Genomic DNA, 23,032 nt, shown 5'->3' with positions numbered 1-23,032 from the left:
TTTTGATCAGGGTGACTCTTCTTGGGGAATGTCCAGCACAGACCTGTCAGAGATATGAGTGGAGTCTTTAATTGTTCATTTTATTGTGAAGTTGAAAGGAATGTAACATATTGAAATAAGACCTTCTGCACACTGACCTCATCCATTCTGATGTTTGTCCTTTCCTCAGCTGCTCAGGGAAATGTCTCAGTGGTGACTGGGACAGAGGGAGATTCAGTTACTTTACCCTGTATCTTCAGGAGCTGGGACTCCCACACCCTGACCACTGTTACCTGGATGAGGAAGGAGCCCTACCAACACATCGTTACATTTACAGCCCAATCACAGGGAAATTGGACAACTGGATATGGTGGAAATCGGTATGAGCTCATCGGGAACCCAGAGGAGGGAAATGCCTCGACCAGGATAAACCAGCTGAGGGTGAGGGACAATCACACTTACCTGTGTCTGGTGGAATACAGGTCAAGACAAAATCTTTTGTATCTGATCCAGAAAGAGACTCGGTTGCTGGTACACGGTAAGAAACCGTTCACACATTCTTTAGCCTGTAGAAGGTGCACAATGAGAGTGGAACAGATTCTGTGAATGTTTTGTGATTTGATTTTCTGCTGAAAGGACATGGAACTAAAACATTAACCCTGTTTCTCTCCATCGGTATTGTCTGCCCTGCTGAGTGTTTGCAGCATTTTGATGTTGATTTAAAATGTCCAGCATCTGTAGTGTTTTAGCTTTTGGTTTCAAATTTTTAAAAATATTTAATGTACTATGATGTGCTGGTATTTTTCGGTGCTTCTGATGTCAGTATTGAAAGACATTGACACACTCAGAATATTTAGTTCAATCTCCAAATGACCCAAAGTTATACTGACATTAAGATCATCTCCTTGAACAGGAAGGTGCTACAGACTAATGTGTCCCTCTTGGTTCCAACCTTCATCAGGAATAGTTCCATCAATGCAAGTACATTCCCCCAGTGTCCATCTGACTGTGTGAGAAATCCCAGCCATGTGGGACCTATCCTAGCCCTGCATTCAGCCTTGGGTTATACCAGGAGTTGGTGGTGCACTGTTACTGTCACTGGGTGACAAATCCAGACACCCAATGCTGGGGCCATGGGTTCAAATCCCACCGCAGCAGGTGAATTTTTTTAAATCAAGATTTTAAAAAAAAACTAACCTAATGGTTGCATGTGACCATTGTTGAGATTTGGAAAAGCCGATCTGATTCAATCATACACTTTCGGGAATCTGGGTTTTGGATCAGTTAGCTGGACGGTTGGTTTGCAAAGCAGTGTGATGCCAACAGTGTGGGTTCAATCCCCACATTGGCTCAGGTGACCATGAAGGACCCTCCTTCTCAACTCTCCCCTCACTGAGGTGTGGTGGCCCTCAGGTTAAACCACCACCAGTTGTCTCTCTCTCTCTCTCTCTCTCTCTCTCTCTCAAGAGAAAGCAGCCCATGGTCTGGTAATAATATAGCAACTTGATTTAGGGAATGAAATCTGCAATGCACACTCAGTGTCATGTGTTGCCATATGCACAATCTTGAGCCCTCTCTCTCCATCAGCACCACCTCACACAGACTCAGGGCTGCTCATAATCCACCAACTCTGCACAGTCCACTCCTAACTCTGTATTGGGAAACAAAACACAGACTGGGTGATTACTTTGCAGAACAGAAATGTTCTGCCCACAAAAATGATTATCAGCATCCAGTTGCCTGCCATTTCCACACACCACGTTTTGGGACCCAGTGACCTTCTGGACTCAATATTGAGGTGAATAATTTTACGGCCTCAGCACCTTTTCCTACCTCCTTCCCCCAACCCCCACACACCAGGCCTTGTCATCACATGGGCTACCACCAAAACAATCCATTGTCAGTGACGAATGGTCTCCATCAGCAGCTGTTCATTCTCCCAGGCTGACCTTTCCCCTTTCAATTGTCTGTCCAATTGCTTTTCTCTCTGTCTGGGGTCTGTTTCCACTGAGTGTTTACTCCTGCCCCCTCACCCCCCTCCCCATCTTCAGCCTCTATACCAACCTTTTCCCAGCTATAATCAGTTATAGAATCATACAGCACAGGAGCAGACCCTTCAGTTCAACGAGTCCATGCTGACCATAATCCCAAACTAAAGTAGTCCCACCTGCCTGCGCTTTGTACATATCCCTCCAAACATTTCTTTTTCATGAAATTATCTAAATGCCTTTTAAACGTTGTAACTGTCCCCACATCCAGCAATTTCTCTGGAAGTTCATTCCACATAATCCACTCTCTCTGTAAAATAAAACTGCCCCTTAGAGGCATAGAGTCATAGAGATGTGCAGCATGGAAACAGACCCTTCGGTCCAACCCGTCCATGTCGACCAGATATCCCTACCCAATCTAGTTCCACCTGTCAGCACCCGGCCCATATCCCTCCAAACCCTTCCTATTCATATACCCATCCAAATGCCGCTTAAATGTTGAAATTGTACCAGCCTTCACCACTTCGTCTGGCAGCCCATTCCATACACATACCACCCTCTGCGTGAAAAGGTTGCCCCTTAGGTCTGTTTTATATCTTTCCCCTCTCATCCTAAACCTATGCCCTCTAGTTCTGGACTCTCCGACCCCAGGGAAAAGATTTTGCCTATTTATCCGATCCATGCCTCAAGTAATATTGTAAACCTCTATAAGGTCACCCCTCAGCCTCCTTCCTTATGTCTTTTTAAAATCTTTCTTCTGTCACCTTAAAGATATGTGGGTGGCACGGTGGCACAGTGGTTAGCACTGCTGCCTCACAGCACCTGAGACTCGGGTTCAATTCCCGCCTCAGGCGACTGACTGTGTGGAGTTTGCACGTTCTCCCCGTGTCTGCGTGGGTTTCCTCCGGGTGCTCCGGTTTCCTCCCACAGTCCAAAGATGTGCAGGCCAGGTGAATTGGCCATGCTAAATTGCCCATAGTGTTAGGTAAGGGGTAGATGTAGATGTAGATGCAGATGTAGGGGTATGGGTGGGTTACGCTTCGGCGGGGTGGTGTGGACTTGTTGGGCCGAAGGGCCTGTTTCCACACTGGAAGTAATCTAATATGTCTGACTCTTGAAATCTCCCACCTGAGCAAAAAGACACCTGCCGTTCACCTTATCTATATTCCTCATGCTTTTATCGATCTTAATAAGGTCACCTCTCAACCTTGTACGCTCCAGTGAGAAATGTCCTTGTCGCTCCGTACTCTTCCGATAACTCAAGGCCTGCTTTATTTGCAACATCCTGGTAAATCTCTTCTCCAGCTCAATGATATCCTTGCAATGACAGGGTGACCAGAACTGGACACAATAGAGGCCTCACCAGCATCCTGTCCAACCTGAACATAACATCCCAACTCCTGTCACTCTTCAGCCCATTGACACATTTGACTCAGATCTTTTTGTATTCAAAGATAACCTTCTTCACTGTTCAATATTCTATCAATTTTGGTATCAACCACAAACTTGCAAAACATGCTTTTTGTCGTCTCTTCGAAATTGTTCATATAAATGACTGAACAAAGTGGGCCCAGCACTGATCCCCGTGGATCACTGCTGGTCACAGGCCTCCAGAACAAAACCCTCCCTCCACCGTCACTCTCTGTCTTCTGCCTTTCAGCCAATTGTGCATCCACTTGCCAAGCTCACCCTGAATCCCATGGGATCTAACTTCACTAATTAGTCTACCATGCGGAGCCTTGTCAAAGGATTTACCAAAGTCTAAGTAAACAATGTTAACCCCTCTGCTCTCATCAATTTTCTTGTTTACTTTTTCAAAAAACTCCATCAAGTTTGTGAGACACGATATCCCTTGCACAAAACCATGCTGACTGTCCCGAATCATTCCTTGCCTCTCCAAATGCATATAAATCCAAACTTTCAGAACAACTTCCTCACCACCGAAGTCAGACTCCCAGGTCTGAAGTTCCCAGGCTTCTCCTGACATTCCTGCTTGAACATGAGCCACTCTCCAGTCATTCAGCACCTGACTGTTATTTATGGATGATACAAATGTTCCTGCAGGGGGCCCAGCAATTTCCTCTTCACTTCTGACAATGTCCTGGGATTGAGTAGATCACGTCTCAGAGATTTATATTTATATTTTCGAACACCTCTAACAATTCCTCTTCTGTAATACAAGCTGTTTTCAAAATGTCAATATTTATTTCTCAGAGTTCTCTAGCCTCCACTTCTTTCTCCACAGTAAAAACTGACACAAAATATTCATTTGATATCTCTCCCATCTCCTGAGGGGTGGCATGATGGCTCAGTGGTTAGCAGTGGCACCAGGGACCTGAGTTCAATTCCAGCCTCAGGCAGCTGGAGTTTGCATGTTCTCCCTGTGTGGTGAGGGTTTCCTCCCACAGTCCAAAGATGTGCAGGTTCGGTGAATTGGCCATGCTACGTTGCCCATAGTGTTAGGTGCATTAGTCAGTGGAAATGGGTCTGGGTGGGTTACTCTTTCGAGGGTCGATGACGGTTTGTTGGGCTGAAGGGCCTGTTTCCACATTAGATTAGATTAGATTTGTTACAGTGTGGAAACAGGCCCTTTGACCCAACAACTCCACACTGACCCGCCGATGCGCAACCCACCCAGACCCATTCACGTACATTTACCCCTTCACCTAGCACTACGGTCAATTTTAGCTTAGCCAATTCACCAAACCTGAACATTTTGTGGACTGTGGGAGGAAACCGGAGCACCCGGAGGAGACCCACGCAGACACGGGGAGAATGTGCAAACTCCACACAAACAGTCGCCTGAGGCGTAGAATTGAACCTGGGTCTCTGGCGCTGTGAGGCAGCTGTGCTAACCACTGTGCCACCGTGCCGCCCACATTGTAGGGAATCTAAAACACAAAGGCAATCTCTTTGTTTTTTAAGGAGACTTACACTCTATCTCTTGTTGCTGTCTTGGTCTTAATGTACTTATAGAATCCCTTTGGATTATCCTTAACCTTATTTGCTGAGGCTATCCCATATCTTTTCTTTGACTTCCTGATCTCCCTCTTATGAATGTTCTGACACTCATTATACAGTGCAAGAGATACATTTGCACCCAGTTGTTTATATTTAGTATATGATTCTTTTTTATCCCTGACTGGAACCTCAATCTCTTTATTTACCTGTTGTTCTCGAAAGCATTACAGTTAAAACCATCCTTTGTGAACGGTCTTTTCTGACTCAGAAGAGATCGCAGTGATCCAAGAATCTGAATCCCTGAACATTACTCCACCTCTTCAGCCATTGATTTGTCTCCTTTATCCTTTTGTTCCCTCATCTGAGCTTGGCCCTGGGAGTAAACCAGAGATTATTACTTTTGAGGGTCTGTTTTTTAAATCTTCTCCCTAACCACTGATATTCACTTTGTAAAGCCTTTATTCTTTCCCTAACTATGTCATTCCCATCAACATGTACAAAAACTTCCAGTATCTCACTCTTCCCTTTAACAGTATGTGTCAAACATTTTGTAATGTCCTTAATCCTAGAACCAAGAAAACAGTATAATATCCTAGATTCATGCTCACTGCTGCAGAACCTCCTGTCTGTGTCCTTGACATTAGAATCACCGACAACAATTATTCTTTTAAATTTTGTCAAACCCCTTCAAACATAAGATACATTCTTACAGCCCAAGATTTGACTGTCCCTTCTAATTTCCTCTGAGAGATTATCCTTTCAACAGGATGAGAGATTTCTGAACTACCTTCTTACCTTTCATGACAGTCATCCTTCTATCTGACTGATCCTGCTGTGTTATCACCTCTCGAAATCTACTGGCCATCTAACTCTGTGTCTCTTGGATGCCCTCAATGTCATTAAGTCTAAAAAGAAGCAACTCACACTCACATCTTAACTCTCAAATAAACTACATTTCTTTATCTGAAGAGTTAATATTAAGCACAAGTGGTCCAGCAGACAGCTATCAATGATTAAAAGTAAAATCCCACGTGTCAGCCTGTCCAAGAGGTGTGTAAACTACAACTTGGTTTGAAACAAAACATTCCTCAGCAATTTAAAAAAAAATTGCTTCAGTGAGTTTAAAACATCTCTCTCATAATTTCATAGTAGAAAAAGACTGAACAGTCCACATGTGGGCCTGTCCAAAACTTCCATTGAGAAAACTCCATTTCATAAAAAATTGTGTCAGTTTGTTTTGCTTCTTTGGCATTTTTGACGAGAAAAGAGCTAAAAATGAATCAAATGAAAAGCTTTTCTGACTGAAATTTAATAAACGTAAGAAATCTGAAAGTAAATCTGGAAATAAATCTGAATCTCAGGAGCAGCTGCAAGATCCACACTCCTCTCGGTCCACTGTTTTTGATCATTTTATTTCTGAAGAAGTGTCACTGGACCCAAAACATTAACTCTACTTTCTCTGCAGAGATGCCACTGTACCTGCTGAGTTTTTCCCACAATTTCTGTTTTTGTCTCTGCCATCCTTACTTGGTCAGGTCTCCAGGACAGGGGTTGACAGTACATCAGTATTGAAGAAGGGTGTTCACTGTGTCAGGTCAGTGGAAGCGAGTATGGGTCCTGGAGGTTGGGTCAGGGGCTGTGTGAGGAACAGCACTAGGTCCCATGATATCTGTCCCTAGCCCTATCTACATGTGAATGCTGACCCACTGAATTATATTTGGCGGCTGGGTAAGGAATCATCTGTGATGCTGGGGACATCTTCTGGGTCAAGTGATTTGGGAATCCTTCAGCCCTAACATTTGCACTAATGAGCAGGGCTCCCCCTCATTGAGGATGGGGATATTTGTGGAGACTCATATTCCTGTTAGTTGCTTAATTGTCCTCAACCATTCATAACTGCATGTGACAGGTCTGCTGAGCTTATATCTGATGCACTGACAGTGGAATCACTTACCCCAGAGCATCAATTGCTGCTCATGCTGTTTGACACGGAAGTAACCCTGTTTTATAGCTGACATCTCATTTTCAGGTTTGATGGTGCTGTTCCTGGCATCCCCTCCTGCATTGTTCATTGAACCAGGATTGATGTCCTGACTTGATGTTAATGGCTGAGTGGGGGAATATTACAGTCCATGGGTTTACAGATTGTGTTACAGCCCAATTCTGCTGTACTGATGGCCCACAGTGTCTCAGGGATCCCAGAACTGATTTGCTCGATCTGTTCAAAGTCTGTCCTATTTAACACAGGGCTAGTGCCATACATGATGGGGATGTACCTCAATGTGATGATGGGACTTTGTCTCCATGGGACTGTGTGGTAGTGACTCCTCCCAATCCTATAATAGGCAGATAGACGGCTGAGGACAAGGTCAAGCTTTTCTCTCTTGTTGGTTCCCTCACCACCCGCCACAGACCCAGTCCAAGAGCTATGTCATTTCAGATTCCACCAGCTCAGGCAGTAGGAAAGCTGCTGAGTCTGTCTTGGTGTTGGACAGTGACGTCTCCCACCCAGAGTACATTCTGTGCCAGTGTTGACCAAAGTGCTTCCTCCAAATGATGATAAACATGATCGGAAGCCTGGGAGTGGGGGGATTGTGGCAGTGGGTAGTCATCCGGAGATTCCCTTGCTCATGTTTGACCTGATGCCATTGGACTTCATCATAATGTTTCGAGTTAAGAAAATTCTGCTTAGCAACTGCTGTCTGATTGGTTGAACTGTGCTGTAACAAAGCTATACGTTCCTGGAGTGTCTGAAAGTGTAAAGTATCTAGAGCCTACAGAGTGAAAGCAGCCAGCTCTGCCTCTCCCCCATCACTGTAGAGAAAAGCAGAGAAACCACAAGTAATCTGGAAAGAAAAGTCCTGAGTTCACCTGATTGGCCGTTGGATTTGAAGTATGCCCATCACTGTCCAGAACACAGCATCTCATTGCTGTGAAACAACACAAGGACTGTGAGAGAGAGCAATCCTTCCATCTTGTGGTCAGGACTTTTATTTTCAGCATTTTGTTTAGCCTGTTACCCTGTCTATGTTCTTTTTGCACTCATGGTCGAAATAGAAATGATTTATCTTTTCTCTGTCTTAATTGTGGTTGTCTGTGTGTGTGTGTGTGTGTGTGTGGTTTTGAAGGGGCGCAGTTCAGGAGCATTAATTAAAAATCCTTTTCTTTCACTGTTCTTATTACTGGAATTATTAATTAATGGAATTATTTTAACTGTTACTGAAGAATCCTGGTGTGGCTCACTTCTGTCCTGAGGAGCAGTCTGTCAGGCACTTTGGGTGTTAGGGTGATCCTACTGGGATTCTTGTCCATTTGTGTAGCTCCTGATAATGTGTAGAGCAGTAGGACATGTTCAGACAGAGCATGACTCATTGAGTTTTATGAAGGAGTGATGAAGATGATTGATGAATGGAGAGTGGTGGACATGGCCTCAATGGACTTCAGCAAGGTCTTTGACAAGGTTCTGCATGATAGACTGGTTAACAAGGTGAGATCACGTGGAATACAGGGGGAACTAGCCATTTAGATACATAACTGGCTTGAAGATAGGACACAGAGTGTGGTGGCGCAGGATTGCTTTTTCGACTGGAGGCCTGTTCCCAGCGGTGTGCTGCAAGGATCGGGGCTGGATCCACTGCTTATTGTCATTTATATAAATGGCTTGGATGGGAATATCAGAGAAATGGTCAGTAAGTTTCCAGATGACACCAAAATTGGAGGTGGAGTTGACAGCAAAGAGGGTTATCTCAGTGTAGAATGGGACTTGGATCAGAGGGGCCAATGGGCTGAGGAGTGGCAGATGGAGTTTAACTTAGATAAATTTGAGGTGTTGCATTTTGTTAAGGCAAATCAGGGCAGGATTTATACACTTACTGATAAGGTACTGGGGAGTGTTGCCAAACAAAGAGACCTTGGAGTGCAGGTTCACAGTTCTTTGAAAGTGGAGTCAAAGGTTAGACTGGTTAATGACGGAAGCATTTGGTAAACTCACCTTTATTGTTGAATGCACTGAGTATAGGAATGAGGAGGTCTTGTCATGGCTGTACAGGATGCTGGTTAGACACTTTTGGAATACTCCATTCATTTCTGGCCTCCCTGCTGTAGGAAAGATGCTGAGAAACTCAAAAGAGTTCAGAAAAGATATTCAAGATATCTGATGGGCATGGACAAGTTGGACTGAAGGGTCTGATTCTATGCTGCACATACCTATAACTTTCCTTTCACATTTTGTACTGGTTTTGTCCAACTCAGTGTCTCCCTTTGCCATTGATGTGGGAGTTTCGGAGTCTAATCTGTTGTTGTGGGACTGGAGTCACATGCAGGTCAGACTGGGTAAGGACGGTATTTCCCTTCTCTAAAGAACGTCAGTGAACCAGATGAATTTTTTCCAAAATTGATCATGGTTTCATGGTTCCCATTAGACTGGTGTTTAATTCCTGATGTAATAACTGAATTGAATTTCCAGCAGCTGCCATGGTGGGAACTGAAACTCTGTCCCCAGTGTATTGCATTGCTCATGAATTTACATTACTATTTGTTCACTACCTCTCATTATAGCTGCGAACCCTATTCTTACTATATAACATACTCAGAATAGAGTCTCCAAGTTTCAGTCCCACACACTGATATCTGTCCCAGTGCTGTGTTCATATCCTCTCTCTCCCTGTCTTTCTCCTCACAGCGGTGTCTGCTAAGGGTTAGAACTTAGAACATAGAACATTACAGCGCAGTACAGGCCCTTCGGCCCTCGATATTGCGCCGACCAGTCATACCAATCTGAAGCCCACCTAACCTACACTATTCCATGTACGTCCATATGTTTGTCCAATGACGACTTAAATGCACTTCAAGCTGGCGAATCGACTACCGTTGCAGGCAAAGCATTCCATACCCTTACTCCTCTCTGAGTGAAGAAACTACCTCTGATATCTGTCCTATATCTATCACCCCTGAATTTAAAGCTATGCCCCCTCGTGCTCGCCATCACCATACTTGGAAAAAGGTTCTCCCTGTCCACCCTATCTAACCCTCTGATTACCTTATGTCTCTCTATTAAGTCAGCTCTCAACCTTCTTCTCTCTAACGAAAACAGCCTCAAGTCCCTCAGCCTTTCCTCATAAGACCTTCCCTCCATACCAGGCAACATCCTAGTAAATCGCCTCTGCACCCTTTCCAAAGTCTCCACATCCGTCTTATAATGTGGTGAACAGAATTGTACACAATATTCCAAGTGCGGCCGCACCAGAGTTTTGTACATAACCTCATGGTTCCAGAACTCGACCCCTCTATTAATAAAAGCTAAAACACTGTATAACTTCTTAACAACCCTGTCAACCTGTGTGGCAACTTTCAAGGATCTGTGTACATGGACACTGAGATCTCTCTGCTCGTCTACACTACCAAGAATCTTACCATTAGCCCAGTACTTTGCATTCCGGTTACTCCGACCAAAGTGAATCACCTCACACTTGTCCGTATTAAACTCCATTTGTCACCTCTCAGCCCATCTGTGCAGCTTATCTATGTCTTTCTGTAATCTACAACATCCTTTGTCACTATCCACAACTCCACCTTAGTGTCATCTGCAAATTTACTAACGCACCCTTCTACGCCCTCATCCAGGTCATTTGTAAAAATGATGAACAGCACCGACCCTTGCAGTACACCACTAATAACTGGACTCCAGGATGAACATTTCCCGTCAATCACCACACTCTGTCTTCTTTCAGCAAGCCAATTACTGATCCAAACTGCTTTATCTCCCACAATCCCATTCCTCCGCATTTTGTGCAATAGCCTACTGTGGGGAATCTTAACGAACGCTTTGCTGAAATCCATATACACCACATCAACCGGTTTACTCTCATCTACCTGTTTGGTCACCTTCTCAAAGAACTCAATTAGGTTTGTGCGGCACGACCTACCCTTCACAAAACCGTGCTGACTATCCCTAATCTAATTATTCTCTTCTTGATGATTATAAATCCTAACTCTTATGACCTTTTCCAACACTTTACCAACAACTGAAGTAAGGCACACTGGTCTATAATTACCAGGGTTGTCTCTACTCCCCTCCTTGAACAGGGGAACCATATTTGCTATCCTCCAGTCTTCTGGCACTATTCCTGTAGACAATGACGATTTAAAGATCAATGTCAAAGGCTCGGCAATCTCCTTCCTGGCTTCTCAGAGGATCCCAGGATAAATCCCATCCGGACCAGGGGACTTATCTATTTTCACACCTCTTCCTTGTGAACCTCAATCCCACCTAGTCTCGTGGCCTGGATGTCAGTACTCTCCTCGACAACATTGTCGTTTTCTAGAGTGAATACTGTTGAAAAGTATTCATTTAGTGCTTCCCCTGTCTCCTCTGACTCCACACACAACTTCCCACTACTGTCCTTGATTGGCCCTTGATTGGTCAATGACAGTCGTGGATGGAGTGAGGGCTGAGGAAGGAGGCTCCGCTGTCTTACCCTGCAGCTTCACCTACCCTGACACTCACCTCACAGTGACCGGATCCATCATACGGATTAAATCTGGCACAGGAGCTATCTTTACCTGTACATATCCTGGTCCAGACCATTCCCAGGGTGAGCTGTGTGAGAATGTGAGACAGCGGGACTGTGGGAATTGATTCAGATTTGTGGGGAGTCTCACCAACAAAGTTGTCTCAGTAATGATGGAGGGACTGAGCCAGGAGGATGCTGGTCCCTATCAGTGTCGTGTGGAGCGCAATATTGATAGTTTTCAAACAAAGCCTCCAACAACGTAGGAAGTTGAAGGGAAGGAACAATGTTTGGATGGTGTCACTGTCCCGATAGCTCAATGGGAACAGTGTCCACCTGGACCGGGAGCACTCGGGTTGGCTCCTTTTCTTGGGCTCTTTCACTTGGTCTCAGGCAGGAGTCAGTGAGAAGGAGAGAGAGAGAAATGAGGCTGGGATTTATGGACCATTCCACCACTGTGTCTTAAACTTCCCAGAGTCTCCCATCAACTCCCTAATTTGTTGTGTTCAAACTGGCTTCAGTGTTCTGAGGTCAGGACCAGAGAAAATATCACCAAGGATGCAAGCTCCAAGATCCACCTGGTTCCATGTTCCCTATGGGCAATATGGAGTCAATGACAGGGATCTCAAGGATGGATCTGGATAAAGGAAGTCGGTGGTCAGAGTGCATCGGTTTTTGAAGATGTCAGGACATATTGAGAATGTGGTTGGAAAAGCAAATGGGATTTACAGGTTTCAGAAATGGAGGTGTTGAGAACTGAGGCAGGTAGCCCATAAGACATAGGAACAGTAGAAGGCCATTCAGCCCATTGAGTCTGTTCCACATTCAATGAGATCGTGACTGAGATGACAAACGTCAATTCCCCATACTTGCTTTATCTTCACAATTCTCGATTCCATGAATGATTAAAAATTTGTCTATCTCAGCCTTGGCTATACTTAATGACCCAACATTAACTGCTGTCTGTGGTAAAGTAGCCCAGAGATTCACTACCCACTCAGAGAAAACATTCCTCTCATCTGAAATGTGTAACCCCTCATTGTGAGCTGATGCTCTCTGTTCCTGACAAGGGGGACAACCACGCTGCATCCACCTTATCAAGCACCCGAAGCATCTTTAATGTCTCAGTTTGGTCACTCTTCATTCTTCTGTGATCCATCAAGTACAGGCTCAATCTTGTCAAACGCTGCCCATAAGACAGCCCCTCCCGACCTGGCATCAACTAATTGAATCTTCTCTGGACTGCCTCCAATGCCAGTTTCACTTTCCTTTGATAAGGGACCAAAACTATCCACAATATTCCAGCTGTGAGCTAACTAGTGTCTGGTAAAACCTCCCCACTTTAAACTTCGATTCCATTTGAAATAAAGGTCAGCATTCCATTGACCTTCCCTACTCTCTGCTGAATGTTTTTGAAAAACCTCCATATTCTTCTGTTCTGTAACTTTCTGCAGGCTTTCTCTGTTTCACTATATTCAGCCTCTCTTTTCTTTGTGCCAAATGTATAACCTTACTTTTTCCACATTATATTCCAACTGCCAAGTTTTTCCCACTTATTTAACTGTCGACATTTCTTTGCAGCTTCTTTGTTTCATCATCATCACTTGCCTTCTCACCTACATTTTTGTCATCAGCAAACTTGGCTACACTGACCTCATTCACTGACCTCATCCAAATCATTAATGTATATTATAGTAAATGTGGCCCCATCTCAGATCCTGTGATACACCACTAATTACAGTTTGCAGGCTGGATATCACTCCTGCCTTATCCCAACTCTCTGTTTTCTATCAGTCAGTCAATTCTCTATCCATGTTCGTATAGTACCACCAGCACCATAGAATCTAATCGCATTAAGGAGTTTAATCTGTTACATCTTCTGAAATATCTTCTAAAAACATATGAAACATCCCCGGGTGCTCCGGTTTCCTCCCACAGTCCAAAGATGTGCAGGTTAGGTGAATTGGCCATGCTAAATTGCCCGTAGTGTTAGGTAAGGGGTAGATGTAGGGGTATGGGTGGGTTGCGCTTTGGCGGGGCGGTGTGGACTTGTTGGGCCGAAGGGCCTGTTTCCACACTGTAAGTAATCTAATCTAAAAAAAATCTAATCTAATCCACCAATTCCTTTTTATCTATCCAACTTGTAACCACCTCAAAGATTTCAAGATAATTTCCTCTTTATGAAGTCATGTTGACTCTGCTTGATCATATTATACATTTCTAAATGTTCTGCCAAGACATCTTAATTTTGATCTCACATTTTCCCAATAACAGACATTCACTAATTGGTCTACAGAATCATAGAGATGTACAGCACGAAAACATACCCATCTGTCCAACCCATCCATGCTGACAAGATTTCCTAAATTAATCTCGTCCCTTTTGCCAGTGCTTGGGCCATGTCTCTCTAAACCCTTCCTATTCATATACCTATCCAGATGCCTTTTTAATTTTTGTAATTGTACCTAACTCCACCACTTCCTCTGGCATCTCATTCCATACATGCACCACCTTCAGTGTGAAAAAGTTGCCCCTTATGTCCCTTTTAAATGTTTCCCCTCTCACCCTAAACTTATACCCTCTAGTTCTACACTTTCCCACACCAGGAAAAAGGCCTTGTCTATTTTCTAGTTTTGGACTCCCATACCCTGGGGAAAAGACCTTGACGAATCACCCTCTCCATGCCCCTTCTAAAAGCTCAGCCCTCAGCCTCTGATGCACCAGGGAAAATAGCCCAAACCTATTCAGCTTCTCCTTTTATTCAAATACTCCAACCCTGGCAACATCCTCCCATATATTTCCTGGACCCTTTCTGATTTCACAAAACCTTTCCGATCGCAGGGAAACCAGAGGTGAATGCAATATTCCAAAAGTGGCCTTACCAGTGACCTGTTGAGTAACAACATGACCCCCCAACTGTTATACTCAATGCACTGATGAAGAAAAGCAAGCGTACCAAACACCCTCTTCAGTACCCTGTCTACCTGTGACTCGACTTTCAAAGAACAATGAATTTTCACTCCAAGACCTCTATGTTCGTCAACACTCCCCAGGACCTGACCATTAAGTGTGTAAGCCCTGCACTAAGTTTCACCTACTAAAATGTAACATCTCACATTTATCTAAATTAAACTCCATCTGCCATTCCTCAGCCCATCATCTCATCTGATCAAAGTCCTGTTGTCCTCTGAGATAACCTTCTTCGCTGTTCACGACATCATCGATTTTGCTGTCATCTGCAAACTTACTAAACATAGCTCCTGTCTTCAAATCAAAATTCGTTCCTCTAATGATTGAGTCTCCTACCACTAGCACTTTTCTATTCTCCCCCTTCCCTTCTGAGCCACAGATCCAGGCTCAGTGCCAGAGGCCTGGCCACTATGGCTTTCCCCTGGTAGGAATGTTATGATGGTTCAACTGCTCATCCAGATACTTTTTAAATGTTGCCAGGTTTTCCACCTCTATTACCCTCCCAAGGGAGTGCATTCCAAACTCCCATCACCGTTTCTGCAAAGCCCCTCTCATCACACTCGCCTTCACATGAAAATTACGCCCCATCATTCCTGACTTTGCAGTCCAGGGGCCGAACAACTGTGGACATTGTTAACTCTCCAACTATGCCTCAATGAGGGTATTGTGTCCAGATCTGTCACCACCTATTAAGAGGAATGTGAATGTCCTTGAGAGAGTGCAGAGTGACCCAAATTATTCCAGGGATGGGCTTGGGGTGTTTCAGGGAGGGGATCAGAGACTGGTTTTCGTTGTAAGTTTTGAGAAGCAAGGGTCATTCTCCTCGGAGCTAAGGAGATTGAGGGGAGATTTGATTGAGACAGTGACAAGTGAAGAGAAAGTAAACAAGTAAAAGGTCTATCCATTCGCTGTTGGCACAAGGATGCAGGCCTTAGATTTTGGGGCAGAGGTACAGAGAGAATGTGAGAGTGAAATGTTTACACAGTGAGTACTGATGACTGACAGTCACCAGCAGCAACGAAGGGGCATGTGGAAACAGTCATTGATCTCAGAATTAAACCTGATAGGTCCTTGAAGGAAGTGAACCGGCAGAACTTGGGGGTCTCGAACAGATGGGTGGGTCTCACCTGGATTGTTCCATGTGGAGCTCACCAGGACCCAATGGGTAAAATGACCTCCTTCTTGTCGTCAATCCAATGATTGGCATTGACTGAGGACAAGATAGGGCAAGTATCTTCCAATCCCTCACTGAGTGAGCACATGGTGGAACTTCAGGTCTCATTGGCCGAGAAGATGTGAAGAGCCACCTCCCTACCTCCCATTGGCTGAGAATGTCAGAGTGTTGTTACCTGCCCATCCTGATTGGTTCAGAGTCAGATGGGGGCTGCTCGTTGCTGAAGATTGAGAAGTGACTTTATTGAAACTTGCAAGATCTTGAGGGGTCTTTAGGGAGTAGATGCTGAGAGGATGTGGGTGAATCTGAAACCTATTTCAAATTAGGATGGAGATGGGGGAGATTACCTCTTTCATGGGATTATTAAAGTATAAATGTGGTACAGGATGGGTCTAACTCCTAACCACTGCCCCACCCCTCCTTCACAGTGTGAAGGAACACCAACTGAAGTATAGGGCTGTGGAACGAAAAACAAAAGGTTTTAGTGAAGGTGGGAGGGATGTTGGGCCCAGAATGAATGAAGTCATGTAGGTTCAGTCCATTTACTAATCTGTAACTATCCCACGAATGAGAAACTCAAAATGAGGGGGTGGAGCGTAAGTGATTTTCAACACGGTGCATCCTTCAGGAAACTATAATTGCCTGGTCCAGACCCATGAGAAATATGTGTGAGGTATTTAATTACTCATTTCATTGTGAAGTTGAAAAAAATGTAAAAAATTGAATCTGGAACTTCTGGGCACCGACCTCATCCATTCTGATGTTTGTCCTTTCCTCAGCTGCTCAGGGAAATGTCTCAGTGGTGACTGGGACAGAGGGAGATTTAGTCTCTTTACCCTGTATCTTCAGGAGCTGGGGCTCCCACACCCTGACCACTGTTACCTGGATGAGGAAGGAGCCCTATCAACACGTCATTACATTTAGAGCCCAATCACAGGGAACTTGGACAACTGTACACGGTGGAAATCGGTACGAGCTCAGAGGAGGGAAACGCCTTGACTGGGATAAACCAGCTGAGAGGGAGGGACAATCCCACTTACCTGTGTCTGGTGGAATACAGGTCAGAACCTGATTCTCAGTATCTGATCCTGAAGGAAACCCGGCTACTGGTACATGTTCGAAATCATTCTGCAATAAAGGCAACAGCTGATGGTATTATTGCTGGACTGTTAATCCAGAGACCCAGGTAATGTTCTGGGGACCAGGGTTCAAATCCCACCTTGGCAGATGGTACAATGTGAAATCAAATAAATTGTCGAAGTAAGAATCTAAAGATGGCTGTGTGATCACTGTTGATTGTTGTAAATCCCCATCTGGATCATTGATGTCCTTTAGGGAAGGAAACTGCCATTCTAACCTGGCCTGGCCTACATGTGACTCCATACCCCACAGTAATGTGGCTGATTCTTAACTATGAGGCATGGGCAATAAAGGCTGACTGAGCCAGTCACACCCTCATAACTTAATGACCATGATGAAAGCTTTAGTCTGTAAAGGGTCGATAGTGTGGGTGGAACAGATTGTGTGAACTTTTTACAATTTGATTTTCGAGTGAAAGGTCATTGAACTAAAATGTTAACCTGTTTCTCTCCACAGGTATGAGCTGGCCTGCTGACTATTTGATTTTTATTTCAAATTCCCAGCATCTGCAATATTTTGCTTTTGTGTTTGAAATGTGATTTTTTAAATGTTTAGTGTAATTTGATGTGCTGATTCTTTTAGGTTCATTCTGATGTCAGTATTGAAAGACATTGACACACTCAGAACATTCAGTTCAATCTCCAAATGCACCAAAGTTATACTGACACTGAGATCATCTCCTCGAGCAGGAAGGTGCAACAGCCTAATGTGTCCCTCTTGGTTACAATGAAAGTGTTCACACCTTCATCAGGAATAGTTCCATCAATGCTAGTATGTTCCCCCAGTGTCCATCTGACTGTGTGAGGAAACACAACAATGTGGAACCAAACCTCGTCCTGCGTTCACACATGGGGTATAAAGGAAGGTGGTGGTTTTCTGCTACTGTCACTGGGTGACCAATCCAGAAACCCAGATCATGGGTTCAAATCCCACTACAGCACATCTCTGGCCTGGTAATGACATGAGCTGCTTTCACCTATTTCCTGGTCCCCATTATCACATTGTCTTTCTCCCTGGAGGGCCATTCAGCATCCCTTTGTCTATGTGACTGTCTTTCTCACCTTCTGGGCTCAGTCTCCACCCAGCCTCTCACTCATTTCCCCCCCACTCCCACCCCGGTCCCACAATCCCCTGTCAACAGTTTCCATACCACCTTTCCTTAGCAGCTGTCAGTTCTGATGAAGGATCACTGGACTCAAAACTTTCATTCTGAGTTCTGTCCACAGATGGCTGCCAGACCTGCAGAGTTTCTCCAGCAATATTTGTTATTGATTCCTTCATGACAACATCTGGTGTGCCGAAATCCCGAGGACAGTCACTATTACCAATTCTTCTCTCCCTCAGTCCGGGGGTAGCTGGAGCTAAATCTGTCCTTCCCATTATCCAGCTGAGACCGGGCAAGTCATCACCGGATCCAACAACTGCCCTGTGGAATGATGTGAAATATCCATCTAAACTTCTATTCTGTGTCACAGAATTAAGCAGCTGCCTCCTTCAAGAATTGTCCTGATCTGGAAAGCACTGCCTGACAGGGCGATGGAAACAGATTCAACGGGGGCATCTTTCAGAAACAAGGGATAAGTATTCGGAAAGGAGCAAGTTACAGGGTTATAGGGAAGGACAGGGGGAGGGGGATGAACTGGATTGCTCTGTCAAAGAATGCCCAATGTGTACATTTAATCTCACACTCTATCACCCTGCTACAGGTTTCACTGCAGCAACATTGAGATATTCCTAACCAATGTTGTTCTTGCTGTTTTACAGTGAAGACTCAGCCTGCTCAGTATGTCTCAGTATATTCACTGGTCATTCCACTGCTCATCCTCCTCCTCCTCCTCATCGTCATTGTCATCATCTTCATCACCTTCAGGAAGAAAGGAGGTGGGTTCTGTCGAGAACGAGGTTCATAAAACAATATGGTTCTGTTTTTGAAACAGCAATAAACAATGACACTGGATTAATTTTCCCTCACCGACTCTCTCCTCTTCAGTACATTCTCTGAAAACGCTGGCTTTGTCTTTGGTGGGTGGTGGAGGGTGGGTGAAGGTGGCCTGTTCAATAGCATCACCCACTGTCTGATGTCTGACTCATGGGTGATTGAAGATTGAGGCTGTTTCACAAGCAAGGCCATTCCACTCCATTCTATTAAACTCTGATGGATTAATCCCCATTCTTCTCCCCATTACTGTCAACTCTCAATGCACCAAAATGTCTTCTCATTCACTTCCATTTGACAGAATCCCAACAGACCACACCTTTTCCATTCATTCCCACTCAGTACAGAATCTCGATGGAACATAAAGGAAGCTGCAATTTGAAACAATTCCTTTTCGTGTTTTTATTGTTAAAATTAATTTGCTGCAAAAAGACAACCTGGTGCCTCAGATAGTCTGAGTAACAGACATTTCGGGGTGGAATGGTAACAATGGCTCCTGTTCGGGCCTGTGCAGTGGGGGCTATGTTCAGGCACTGATCTGTTTTGGGGCTGACCTCGTGACCTCCCTTTGCACTGGTTGATCAAATTAAAAACATAGTCTCTTTTTGAACACAGGAGTTACATTTGCTATTGTTGAAGGCAGTGGGACCAGCCCAGAACCTTGGGAATCGTGGCAAATGTAAAGCAATTGTTCAATTTTCCCAGCAGCTCCTCTTTAAAGACCCTGGGATGAAGTCCATCAGGGACTCAGGGAACTGTCAGTCCACAGCATCAATGATTTACTCAGGACCACTTCTCTGGTGTTTGGAATTTTCTGGGTTGCTCCTTCCTTTTCATTTCCAGATTTATAATGATCTGGAATGTTATTTTTATCCCTTATCCTGAAGACTGATGCAAAATACCCATTTAATGCAATTGCCATTTCCATGACTAATTCTACAAACTCCTGTTGTTTTTAAACCATCTTCATGTAATGTTGCCATATTCCCAGAGGACCACAGTGGTGTTCTCTGATCAGAGAGAGAGAGAGAGACAGATGACTGGTGGTGTGTTTAACCTGATAATCATCTTATCTCAAGTAAGAGTTGAAGGTTTAAAAGTGGGACCTTTTTAGTAAGATCAGCTAATGTGGTAATTGAATCCATGCTTTACATCACAATCCAGCTGTCTCACCAACATACCTGCAAAATGTCTCAAGAAACTCTAACTATCCACTCTTACATTACTGCCTAACTTTCTCTGGACATTAAGATTTCCCTCCTTTTGAATTTTGTTGCCTTTGATTGATGATTTTTATATCCTGTCCAATCTTCTCACCTGTTCCTTTATTTTGTGTAAATATTTGTGTTTTCTTTCAGTTTGACAATGTCATTAATTTTTTTACAGTTAACTATTACTCCTCGTCAGATATCTGTAACTGTATCTCTTGACCATTCCCTTCACATAATTTATAAGTGAACTTTAGCTCATTGACTGCTTATGATCAAAATTAAATCTCCCAGTGTGTTCGAAACAGGGACCCTGGGGTTAGTCTTGCCCAAGTAGTCTTTCTGGGTATAAAACAAGATGTATTTTTGAGTACTGTACTGGGGATGAGTGCTGGGGTTGACACAGAACTTTTATTATTTTTAATTTATAAAGAAGTATTTTGGCATTAATACGATAAAGTTTAACTCTATTTTTAAACTTTTTTGAACTTATGTCTTCAGTAGACACATGTTTTATCTTCATTTCTTTTGGGAATGAGCTTCTGCTATAGTATGACAGCAAACTCTGCAGCATCGTGCGCTTATCTTTCAGAGAGAGACCATTTCATCAGAAACAAAAACAACTCAAAATATGCTCGAGCAAACCTGTTTCAGTCTGGGACCTGACTTGTCCAGGAATAACATCAACTGGCATCAGAACAATATTAATACCTTTCTCTCCGTAGCTGTGTGGGTTTCCTCCGGGTGCTCCGGTTTCCTCCCACAATCCAAAAATATGCAGATCAGGTGAATTGGCCATGCTAAATTGCCCGTATTGTGAGGTGAAGGGGTAATTGTAGGAGAATGGGTCTGGGTGGGTTGCGGGTCGGTGTGGACTTGTTGGGCTGAAGGGCCTGTTTCCACACTGTAGGTAATTTAATTAACTCTGATTTCTCTTCAGAGATGCTGCCAGACCTGCTGAGCTTTTCCAGCAACGTCTGTTTTTATTGTTGGTCCATTATTGATATTGGACTGGGCTAAGGAGGACACTCCTGAGTAAAGCTTTAGCAATCAGATAAGATTCGAGAGATCACTGTATCTAACCGTGCAAAATATATATATTGTTGGTCAGGGATGGTTTTGCTTGAGACTCATCCAACTGTGGAGACAATGTGGCAAATTTGTTCATAATTTAACAAAATATTTACGAATCATTTTTATCTCTTTAGGGGGTTCACAGCAAATGGATACGACCACAGCTTTGAAAAGGTAAGGTCATCAGTGACTGATATAAACGTGGTTGTAGAAATGCGCTGGGCCATAGAGTCATACAGATGTACAGTATGGAAACAGACCCTTCGGTCCAACCCATCCATGCCGACCAGATATCCCAACCCAATCTAGTCCCACCTGCCAGCACCTGGCCCATATCCCTCCAAACCCTTCCTATTCATATACCCATCCAAATGCCTCTTAAATGTTGCAATTGTGCCAGCCTCCACCACATCCTCTGGCAGCTCATTCCATACATGTACCACCCTCTGAGTGAAAAAGGTGTCTCTTTTATACCTTTCCCCACTCACCCTAAACCTATGTCCTCTAGTTCTGGACTACCCGACCCCAGGGAAAAGACTTTGTCTATTTATCCTATCTATGTCCCTCATAATTTTGTAAACCTCTATAATTCTCCGACGCTCCAGGGAAAACAGTCCCAGCCTGTTCAGCCTCTCCCTATAGCTCAAATCCTCCAACCCTGGCAACGCCCTTGTATATCTTTTCTGAATCACAGAACATAGAACATAGAACATAGAACAATACAGCACAGAACAGGCCCTTCGGCCCACGATGTTGTGCCGAACTTCTATCCTAGATTAAGCACCCATCCATGTACCTCTCCAAATGCCGCGTAAAGGTCGCCAATGAATCTGACTCTACCACTCCCACGGGCAGTGCATTCCATGCCCCCACCACTCTCTGGGTAAAGAACCCACCCCTGACATCTCCCCTATACCTTCCACCCTTCACCTTAAATTTATGTCCCCTTGTCACACTCTGTTGTACCCAGGGAAAAAGTTTCTGACTGTCTACTCTATCTATTCCTCTGATCATCTTATAAACCTCTATCAAGTCACCCCTCATCCTTCGCCGTTCCAATGAGAAAAGGCCAAGAACTCTCAAACTATCCTCGTACGACCTACTCTCCATTCCAGGCAACATCCTGGTAAATCTTCTCTGCACCCTCTCCAAAGCTTCCACATCTTTCCTAAAGTGAGGCGACCAGAACTGCACACAGTACTCCAAATGTGGCCTAACCAAAGTCCTGTACAGCTGCAACATCTCTTCACGACTCTTGAATTCAATCCCTCTGCTAATGAACGATAATACTCCATAGGCCTTCTTACAAACTCTCTCCACCTGAGTGGCAACCTTCAAAGATCTATGTACATAGACCCCAAGATCCCTCTGTTCCTCCACCTGACCAAGAACCCTACCATTAACCCTGTATTCCGCATTCTTATTTGTTCTTCCAAAATGGACAACCTCACACTTGGCAGGGTTGAACTCCATCTGCCACTCCTCAGCCCAGCTCTGCATCATATCTAAGTCCCTCTGCAGCCGACAACAGCCCTCCTCACTGTCCACAACTCCACCTATCTTTGTATCATCTGCAAATTTACTGACCCACCCTTCGACTCCCTCATCTAAGTCATTAATAAAAATTACAAACAGCAGAGGACCCAGAACTGATCCCTGCGGAACTCCACTTGTAACTGGACTCCATGCTGAATATTTACCATCTACCACCACTCTCTGACTTCGACCGGTTAGCCAGTTTTCTATCCAATTGGCCAAATTTCCCTCTATCCCATGCCTCCTGACTTTCCGTATAAGCCTACCATGGGGAACCTTCTCAAATGCCTTACTAAAATCCATGTACACTACATCCACTGCTCTATCCTCATCCACATGCTTGGTCACCTCCTCGAAGAATTCAATAAGACTTGTAAGGCAAGACCTACCCTTCACAAATCCGTGCTGGCTGTCCCTAATCAAGCAGTGTCTTTCCAGATACTCGTAAATCCTATCCCTCAGTACCCTTTCCATTACTTTGCCTACCACAGAAGTAAGACTAACTGGCCTGTAATTCCCGGGGTTATCCCTATTCCCTTTTTTGAACAGGGGCACAA

General features: G+C 44.3%; 1 long non-coding RNA gene across 1 annotated transcript; it reads left to right on the top strand.

Moving 5' to 3' along the window:
* Positions 1-340: 340 nt before the first annotated feature.
* On the top strand, positions 341-21,098 carry LOC140492737 (uncharacterized). Its single transcript, XR_011963632.1, has 3 exons — positions 341-517; positions 18,486-18,602; positions 21,074-21,098. It is a non-coding gene; the product is annotated as an uncharacterized lncRNA (long non-coding RNA).
* The last annotated feature ends 1,934 nt before the right edge of the window (positions 21,099-23,032 follow it).

Source organism: Chiloscyllium punctatum, chromosome 2, assembly GCF_047496795.1.
Source record: "Chiloscyllium punctatum isolate Juve2018m chromosome 2, sChiPun1.3, whole genome shotgun sequence".
Lineage (NCBI taxonomy): Eukaryota > Metazoa > Chordata > Chondrichthyes > Orectolobiformes > Hemiscylliidae > Chiloscyllium > Chiloscyllium punctatum.
This window is presented reverse-complemented; position numbering and strand designations above follow the sequence as displayed.